Source organism: Gallus gallus, chromosome 2 (assembly GCF_016699485.2).
Source record: "Gallus gallus isolate bGalGal1 chromosome 2, bGalGal1.mat.broiler.GRCg7b, whole genome shotgun sequence".
Taxonomy (NCBI): domain Eukaryota; kingdom Metazoa; phylum Chordata; class Aves; order Galliformes; family Phasianidae; genus Gallus; species Gallus gallus.
This window is the reverse complement of record NC_052533.1, coordinates 60,702,576-60,711,755: the sequence shown is the minus strand read 5'-3', so window position 1 is coordinate 60,711,755 and position 9,180 is coordinate 60,702,576. Positions and strand designations below refer to the sequence as shown.

The following is a 9,180-nucleotide window of genomic DNA, read 5'->3' as shown; positions in this document are numbered from 1 at the left end:
AGTCTGCAGTCCTGCAACCCTCTCCTTCCCAGTAACAGAGCAGCCATACACCCACTGATTTCAAGATAGGGAGAAGCCTATTTCTTACTCCGATTGCATCAGCCAGGTGCTCTGCAGCCAGGGGTTTTCCCTTAAAACCTCAAATCCTGTTCCAGCTAAACATAGCCACCAGCCTCCAAGCTTCTGCCTTTTTTTAATAAGTGTTTTATTTTGAAGGGGCAGGGAGGAGAGGTGATGACAAAGTGAATTCTCCATATTAAATTGCTAAATGCCTGGATGCCACTGGCCTGCTTGTAGGTGCGGCCTTGGGTGTTTACCGGAGTGCAGCAATTCTGCTGATCTGCTGATCTGTGCTGGGGCACAACACATACTGCTCTGAGAGCTGAGAGGCCTACGCAAGCAAAAAGTTGAGGTAAAAAGCTATCATGCACAGCTTTTTCTTCCAGCTCTGCTGAGGTGATTCAGCTGGGAAAGGAAGAGAATGTTTTGCTCACCCTCTGCAGCAGGAACAGTCCCCATCCCTTGGCCCAGCCCATGCTCTGCCTGCACTGCTGTCCTGGCTGTGGGGTCAAAACTCACCCTCCCCACCGAGGCCGCACCTTCCACCAAGGCCGCGCTTTGCAGTGCCCTGGGAGGTGCAGGCCTGCTGCATGCTGCGGGGTTGCTGTTCACATCAGCGGGACTTACAGAGGTGGTTGGAGCCAGCAAGGTATGAATAGATTCATGAAGGTCTCTGCAGGGTAAGGAAATGTTTTCGCAGCCTGCTGTTACCTGATCCAGTCGATTTGACATGGCCCCTTATCATGGTTGATCTGAGCAATGCTCAATATTCAGAAACAGAAGTAGCAGCAAACCTCTTCCTTTTCTTCCTTCTCAGTTAACAGGAAAAATGTTTTGATTAGTTTGAAGGCTAGGATTTCTTCTGTGTCTGTTTAGATAAGCAAATGAATGAGTGCATATATGCAAGAGTGAGAGAGAAAAAGAAGTTGCTGAGAGCTAATTTGAAGAAATTAGCCTTATATTTGCTCCATTCGTTTCAGGCTAGATTCTATTATTAGTTCCACAAATTTAAATGCACACCATTTCCACTGGTTTCAACGAAATGTGGACTTTCAGCTTGGAAGCCCAAACCTGTAGCCACTGCTCTAGCCAAACCCAAATATTCCTTCCTGTAAAAAGTCAGCACAAGTAGCCTGGTCTTTGTGTCACTGGCCACACCTGCAGCCAGCATGCCTGGTGGTCTGCTTCGATACCCAGCATCCACCCACAGCAGGCTGTTCTCCTGTCTGAACCTCCTGACCTGCTGCCTGGGGGACACAGAAGCTCTGCATCACCAGTGCTGGGACGTGCAGGCTGTGGCCATGAGGTCTGGCTGCTCAACGGGCTGAAAGCCATGCATGCAAAGTTAGCGTTGAATTGACGCCCGTACCTTTCATGAGATCTATTATCCACCTACAGGCTGTTTTCACTTTGAAGTGGCATTTGCTCCATAATAAGTAACATCTCAAAATGCTGTTAATTAAAGTTTCATCTGTTTAGAGGATTTTCTTTTTCTTCCTCCCCCCTCTTTTTTTCCTTTCCTTTTCAGAAGCTAGTAATTAGTCCAATAATGTGGAGACATTGTTACTGCAGCTCATTAAATTTGGCAATGCTCACTTGGACCTTTGAGTGCTGGCAGTGTCAAGTTGACCTGAAACGCAAGGATTCCATCTGTCGGGAATTACTGATGAATTGGAAATTAAATATAAGTATATATATTTAACTCATTACTTGTGCTGGATTGACAGTCCTGCGAGCGCTGGCATTTCATGTTCATCGACAGATTAATCGTGCTCCCCCCGGGCTCCAGCCCTCATGGGGAGGGACCGGCAGCAGGGATGAGAGGAGAGCCAGGTGCCACGGGGATTTAATTCTCGTTCTGTCTGCGGAATACGCTGATGAGAGTGGCAGTTTGAGGTGAGGAGAGTATCTGGGAAACTTCAGTCCACCTGGACTCCCGCAGACATCAGGTTAATTTAGGATCTCTGATGGTAGGCCTTTACCTGTATGTTCAGCAAGGGCTGGCTCTGCTCAGAACTTAAATTTGAGTACAGCCATCAGTTTATTATGGCAAGAGGAGTCTTGAAGGGGGGGGGGAAGGAAAAAAACCACCAACAACTGTGAAGGGAGGAAGAAATAACTGAGAATGGATGGGCTGCTGGGAGATGAGATGGGCACAGAGCTGCTGAAGTTGGTATCTCCCCAAAATGCCCTCTCTTCAGCTGGTACCCCCTTGTCAGGTCACCATTTTGCCCACCAGGGTCTTCTTGCCCTGTGATGAGAGGTCTCTGGGCAAGTAAGTCCTTAAACCCAGGGCTGCCAAACCTTCCAGAAGCTGGTTTAAATCCTGAGTCTTCAGACAGGTGCTGTCACGTCAAAGCTCTACTGGCTCTCTGGACTCAAATCCACCTTTAGGAGCAGGAATTACTGGATCCACACACAGGGAGACACAACAGAGCAGATGAAATGACTAAATATTTAATAATAAATATTGTTCACACATTTCTAGCTTAAAGTTACCAGCCAAGGAAGGCTGGATGTTTCACATCAGGTTAGCAGGATATTGCAATATTTTGGCTGCTTATCTGAAGAGGAATGAATGGAACTGCCAAAGCTTTTGAAGTTCACTCATGAGATAATATTTTATTAATTTTCTTAGCTGAGGGCACTTTAGCATCTCCTGTGAGTCTTCTGAATATTAAATACACATAGCTCTATAGGCAGGACTCTTTCAACATTCTCTCATTCACTGTTTAAAAGAGTCCGCTTCCCATAAATTGAGAGCAGTCTCCTTGGTTTTCTGAGAGTTATCTTCCCTTCAATAAATTAGAAAATATATCAGTTTCCTACTGATGCTTTTGAATTCAAAGTGGGAGCTACTTCAGCATAGGTGAAGATGCAGCCTATGTTAGCCTTGTCGGGCTGCCTGGTGCACAGAGAGGCTCTGCAGCAAAAGGACGGGCAGTGTCCAGATCTAATATATGAAGCTTTATAAATAAGGTTAGATGAGAGGGGAAAGTAAGAAACAAAAAAAGAAAGAAAGAAAGAAAGAAAATGACAGCCTTTGTCCAAAAATATCCTGGCTGCATTGTTTCTTTTCCCCCAAAAAAGAAAGAAAGAAAAAAAAAAAAAAGGTTGCTTTTTCTGCATTACGCTTGTCATAACCAGATGATTATAGTAACACCACGAAAAGAGCCAGCCAGGATATGACACTTTAGCATTCAAAATAGCTCTTCCTAAAATAAACCCTTCCCTCACAGGCTGCTACTGTGATACTGATGGGAAAATGAGAACAGACCGCTCGTTCTCCTATCCTTCCTTGGAGACTGCAGAACTTTCCATCAGTTTATCTGCTCTAAGCCCTCGTCCCTTGGACTGGGAGGCCAAAACCTCAGGAAAATCATGGCACTGCAATTTAATATGCTTCACTAATTTTTTTAAGTGACCCCTTGGAAGCGTTTTTATTTAAACTGATTTACCCTCTGCCTACAGGGAATGAAGACATAGACCTGCCATTTCTGTAAAGACCATGTTCTTTGCAGGGATTCTGCAGTGTGAAGAAGAACTGGCATGGACCCCACTGCAGAACAGCTGTGCACAAGCCCAGTGTCCTCGAGCACCTGCTTTCTTCAAGCACTCATACCACAAAGTACAAAATGAGCTTGCAAGAGCTGTGGACATTTGTCCTGGTCAGGTGCCACCCTGAATGAGTCCATGCTGGCTCTGCATGGAGGGGACATCAGGCAAGCACTTGTGACACCTTGTGCAGGCATGGTTGATATGTTTATCTCATTAATGTAATTTTTCTATAAATGTGCAGACATTTCTCCCATCTTAGCACTGAAAAGGCAGCATGACAGCTGTGTTCTCACCTGCGCTACATGGGAGCTCAGCTTAAGCAAGGAGAAAGAAGTGTCCCTGTGTGGCTGGGGGATTTTCAGCTTGGGGCAGAAAAGCAGGCTTTCTGTTTGGTTGTTTTCCTGCTCTGGCTTCCTCAAGTAAGGCCAACAAAGAGTAGGGGCTGGCCAGGTTCTACTGGTGTTTGTTTGATCTTCCACTAATGAAGCCTAAGTATAAGTTACTGCACCAGCTACTCCCCTCACCATACCACTTTCAGGGAGCACAAGGATCATTTTCCAGTGCTCCTGTGCTGTCTCAGTGGTGATTTCTTGCTCCACTACCCATCCTATCGCTGCAAAACAAAATACATCACCACAGTGGGTTTGTCATGTTTGCCTTCTAGCTGCTATCAGACAGGTTCACTGTCAGCTACAGAGCTAATGCCAAAACCAGGTATGTGGGCATGTTGAAATACAAGGCTTCTTGAAAGGAGGGAGAAATAAGGCTGCTTACAGAAGCTCTTAAATGGGATGAGGTTTTATCTTGTGTTAGACTGTGGATTGACTCATCGCGAGTAATGTTGTGAAATCCACGGGAAGAGACTGCTTGTGCTAACTGGCAGAGCAACCTCAACTGAACACTTGCAGGTTTGGATAGACTGGTAAGCTTCCATAGCTGATGAGATGACAGTGCTTTATGTTCTCATCAGCACGTTGTCTTGCTGGGTCAGGGGAGGGCATTTCTCTGTTCAAAGAGAGTGGTTTAGTACAGTAGGTGTTCCGAATGTATGCGTACACATGCAAAAGAAGGAAACATTCACTCCCACAAAGGTCCTTGCTCACTCTTCCATCCTGAAACCTCTCCCCTCCTCAACCTTGGTGTTGAGGCTGTGCAGCATTCAACCAGGTGTTTGGGAACAAAGCCTGGTCAGCCACTGGGTCCCCTGCCATGTGTGTGTGGATTTGCCAAGGCTCTCTGGTACCTCATCCTTCTCAAATGATGGCAGCACACCCTTTTGTTGTTCTGCATATTGGGGACAGCCTAGAAGGTAGAAGTCACGTTGATCCAGGTCTAAAACACCAAAAAGATTTGAGGCATGGTGCAGAGACAGTGGCAAGGAGATGGTTAACATCCTCCCCCTTAGCAGGGAGAGATGCAGCTGCTGATCCAGTCTGACAAACCGAAAGGGGATCCAACCCCCAGGGAAATGTGTCTGGAGTTACTTAATCCCAAAAGGATTAGACAAGGAATACACTCTAGGGAATCTCTCAAGACTTACTGCCGTTAAAAAAAAATGAAAAGAAACCCCTCAAACCAACAACAACTCCTTCCCCCTTGACAGTGTGCAGCAATGGATGCCTCTGAACTTTCACCAAAAAACACTGGGAGGGGCAGCAGGGATGTGGTCCAACTCTTCTCGCTATGCTTTTACCTCCCATCCTACCACTGAGTCAGTCAGTGCTGTTACTCTGGAAATCATCCTCTGCCTTGGCTTCAGTGGTGCTATCATTTCCTGCCTCTCCTCCTTCTTCTTTAATCTCATTCAGCACGTCCTATGGAGGAGCTTCTCATCTCCCTCCAACTTCTGTATGGATTTCATCACTCTGAGTCTTTTATCCCCACCTCTTCCTCCTTTGTATCTTACCTCTGGTTAATCTCAGCCGTGCTCCCCACTTTGCCTGTACATCTGTTATCTTTTTGACTTGTATTTAGACTGCAAGCTCTTTGGAATAGGGCCTGTCTTTTTATTTTATACTTTTACAGTACCTCTAGAAATCTCCAGGAGCATGAAATCACAGACTGGATTTAAGTCATCGCGCAGAATAAAAACATTAAAAGAGAACTAACTCATAAGGTTGCATGGAAATATCTCTCTCATTTTCAGCAGCAGTCCAAGGCAGTAGAGCTCTTGTTGGTACAACCGTGAGAACCCCTCTCTCCCTCAAAACACAATGGGATGGAGCAAACCTGCAGCAAATTCTTCCCAGCAAGTCACTGCCTCGCCAACAGTGAGCATCAGTTTATGGTGAGGAAGTGTAAAATGTGCCGTTCCTTTCATAAGCGGCACCAAGAAGACTTAGTTACCTTTGCTACATGGGAGATTGGTGTGGTTACAGTGACGTCCAACTGTTGCCATGCACACCACAGCCCGTGTACATCATGTAAGGGATGGTTTGCAAGAAGCTGTGACAGTAAGGTTTTTGTCCATTTGTTTCTGTTTTCTTCTTTGGCAGGCTCTAGGAAGCACTAAATGTACTGGAAGGGAACAATCTGGGTGTCTTGACTAGCACACATTTTATATGTCAGTGGGCTCCGGTCAGCACTTCTTTTCTCCAGTTCACTGAGACCTTCAGAGAGGCTTCTTGTTGTTCCCAGGCAAGTATCTACTTTTACTTACTGTACCAAACTACTCTGAGAAGATGAAACAATGTTTTGATTTGCTCTGTTTTGCTTGAGGACCTTCTGTCCTTTTCCACCTCCTCTATAATGAGCTCTAGAAGAATGCCTCATTAATTCTAAACGGGCATGTCCATGTAACCACTCATCCCTGATGGCCACAATTAACCTCCAGCCAGCACAAACCCATTTTGGCATTTGGCTCCTTGATTATTGCCGTGTTTCTCAGAGATGCCAGAGGGCTGCAGGATTCTCATGGTGCCCGGTCACACTGTACAGGTGTCTTCTTTCCCCCTTGGCCCCACCAACCTGAAACATCCACACAGCAGGTGCCCACCTGTAATCCATATTATCATGTCCTCCTCTGCTTCTCAACCCTTTGACCACAAGTAGTTTTCTTTGTGGGCTTGGCCACTGAAGGGGGGAATCTGGCCCTCTCAGCATCTTTGAATCTTTTCCCACAACACACAGGAGGAAGTAGCTGATGATTTATTAAGATGTAGTAAACCATTAATTCAGTCATTCAGGACCCAGTGAATTCTTTTTGCTGCATCTTTTATCAAGCCACCTCTGCTCTACTGACTGGATGATTACTTGTTTCTAGAAGTAACTGCAGGTTGCCCAACAACGTGATGTCTGTCTGAAGAAAGACAAATGGCAGATTGATGGATCGATCTATCTACCGGTTAACATGATTGTAAAACTATTTTAAACAATCAACCTGTTTCTGCTCCAGGATTGCAGCAGGAAGCAGCTTTGGGAAAAAAGAAAAGTACTTCTAAGATGAATGACATCTGAATGTACTTATGCAGGCAATACCTAGACAAGGGCAACGAGATGAATGGGAAATGCTGGACCAGAGTTTCTGTTCTGGCATGGAGACGCTTCTCTACTCCCGGCACGCAAATTTGCCTTGCTGCCTCTTGATGTTGTGCTCAGATAGTGCCACTGCTGGTACTTCCCTCTGACAGTAAAAACATTTCCATAATAATGATAACAATAGCAGCCAGATGGTAAAATTCTGAAGGAAAAAAAAAAAGAGAGAGAGAGAATTTTTACAAGCTTTCTGTCTGTTAGGACTGGGAATATTTAATCCGTTCTTTCCAATGCAATCTTACAGGATGGGCAATGCTTCTTTCCCTTTCTTTGTCTCCCTGTATCTGTTTTTCCTTCTGCAGTAAAATGGGAGAAAATTTGCAGCAAAGTAAGAGCTAGAGAACTAGCCAGAGTAGGTGTTAATTGGCATATAACAGGTCTGTTGTAGGGGGAGGTATGGAGACTTACGTACAGACTACTGGGAATTAGGAAATGGAGCTCCACCTTGCCATTTACTTCCTGTTTTGTTCTGTGGGGGTTTTCTCTCCCTCTGTTTGTAATGCTGTTAAATGAAGCTTGTGGTGCTGTAAGTAATGACCTTGTTTTTCCTGACTTGAGCCGTGTTCACTTGGCAAAAAATAGTGATGCCTGCCCGTTCAATGTAACAAAGATCTCTGGAAGTTCATGCTACTGTGATGCCTGAGTACACTATGGGAAGCAAGTAGAATGATCAGTTTTATCATTAAAGTCCTTTATGGGCATCATTTATCCTGTGCACGTGCTGTTTTAAAGCACTCACAAGTGAAAGAGGTACTGCAGGCACTGTAGATGGATTTGTGCAGTCCCGAACTTTGAGCAAGAGAATGCAGCCATGCATTACCTTTTCTTGGATGGAAGCTGTGTTTTTGAGAGGATGCCTTTCTTTCTTCCCTTCTCTCCCACTGTACACTTAGTGCAGGTGAAGAAGGGAGTCAGCTCCTGTCGAGTATGTGTTGTTATAATTTGGTTGATCTGGAAATTACTCTGTATGTACAGAGTACAAAAAAGGAGCAAAAACAGTGGATAGTCTTTCTTTTCAGGAAGATGTGGGTGATGCTCACAAGCAACACAATACAAGCAAAACCCTCGCCTCAGACATCCCTGCAGCTTGTCACTCTGGGTGAGAAGGATTCAGCTCCTGAGTACCATCCTGCAAGTTAGACACAGAGACCTGGCCCAAGGAGCTCGCTATGTGGGGACAACACACAGGCCCAGCGTTGGCATTAGGGACTGGGACACACAGGGGTGCAGTACTGCAGGAGTAACCATGGAGTTACTCCAGTAACCATGATGACAGTGGGGCCATTTTGTAGATCCAAATTCAGACATCGTGCAAGCTGCCACAACTCTGTTGAAATGCACAGGCTTTCATGCTAAGGTGTTGATGCAGGTGTTGATGCGGGTGTTGACCCGCTGCCTTTTAGGACTGTGTCAGTGCTTCTTCACAGCACAGATCTTTCTCAACTCTTAGCTTTGCTTGTTATCCCCCTTCAAGATATCCACCTTTGTGCTTTTAGTGTTTAAATTTGAAGGATGAGTGTAGACATCTCACGTCTTCAACAGATCGAACACTCAGTCTGGCGCGTCTCGTTCAGGTTGGGAGTAATGACTACATTAGTGACTGCTAGGATAGGCAGCAGCCTGCTGAACTGTCTGATTCTCTAACAGCTGAACCAAAGTGCTGTATGAATTTAAACTGATGTATGCCTCATTGGAAATGAGTTAGTGAATATTTGTGGTGAAAATTTCAGTGTTAATTTAAATAGATTCAGGTAAAATCTTAGTTCCTCTAAGATATGCTACCTATGCTTTCCATTTACCTCTCTGGTGGAAGAGTGATTTAAAGTTGATTTTGCTTAACCAAGGAAACAGAGCTAAGGTAATAAACCTCTTAAAATTTCTGTTAACCAGTGACATTAACTGGGATATCTCAAATGCTGCAGTTATTTTGGCACACTGTTTTTTATTACCATAGCACACTTGCATTTGTGCTTTAGTGGGATACATTTTAGTGTGCCTGTGCTGTTCCAGGCCACTAAGGAAGACTGA

The 9,180-nt window shown here is 45.1% G+C and overlaps 1 long non-coding RNA gene across 2 annotated transcripts; it reads left to right on the top strand.

The window, feature by feature from the left end:
* The first annotated feature begins 607 nt into the window (after positions 1–607).
* Positions 608–6,253, top strand: LOC101751934. Of its 2 annotated transcripts, XR_006938636.1 has the most exons (4): positions 608–709; positions 1,589–1,956; positions 3,532–5,905; positions 6,114–6,253. It is a non-coding gene; the product is annotated as an uncharacterized LOC101751934 (long non-coding RNA). The 2 variants fall into 2 exon arrangements; XR_001463357.4 differs by having other exon boundaries at positions 608–1,956.
* Positions 6,254–9,180: the final 2,927 nt, after the last annotated feature.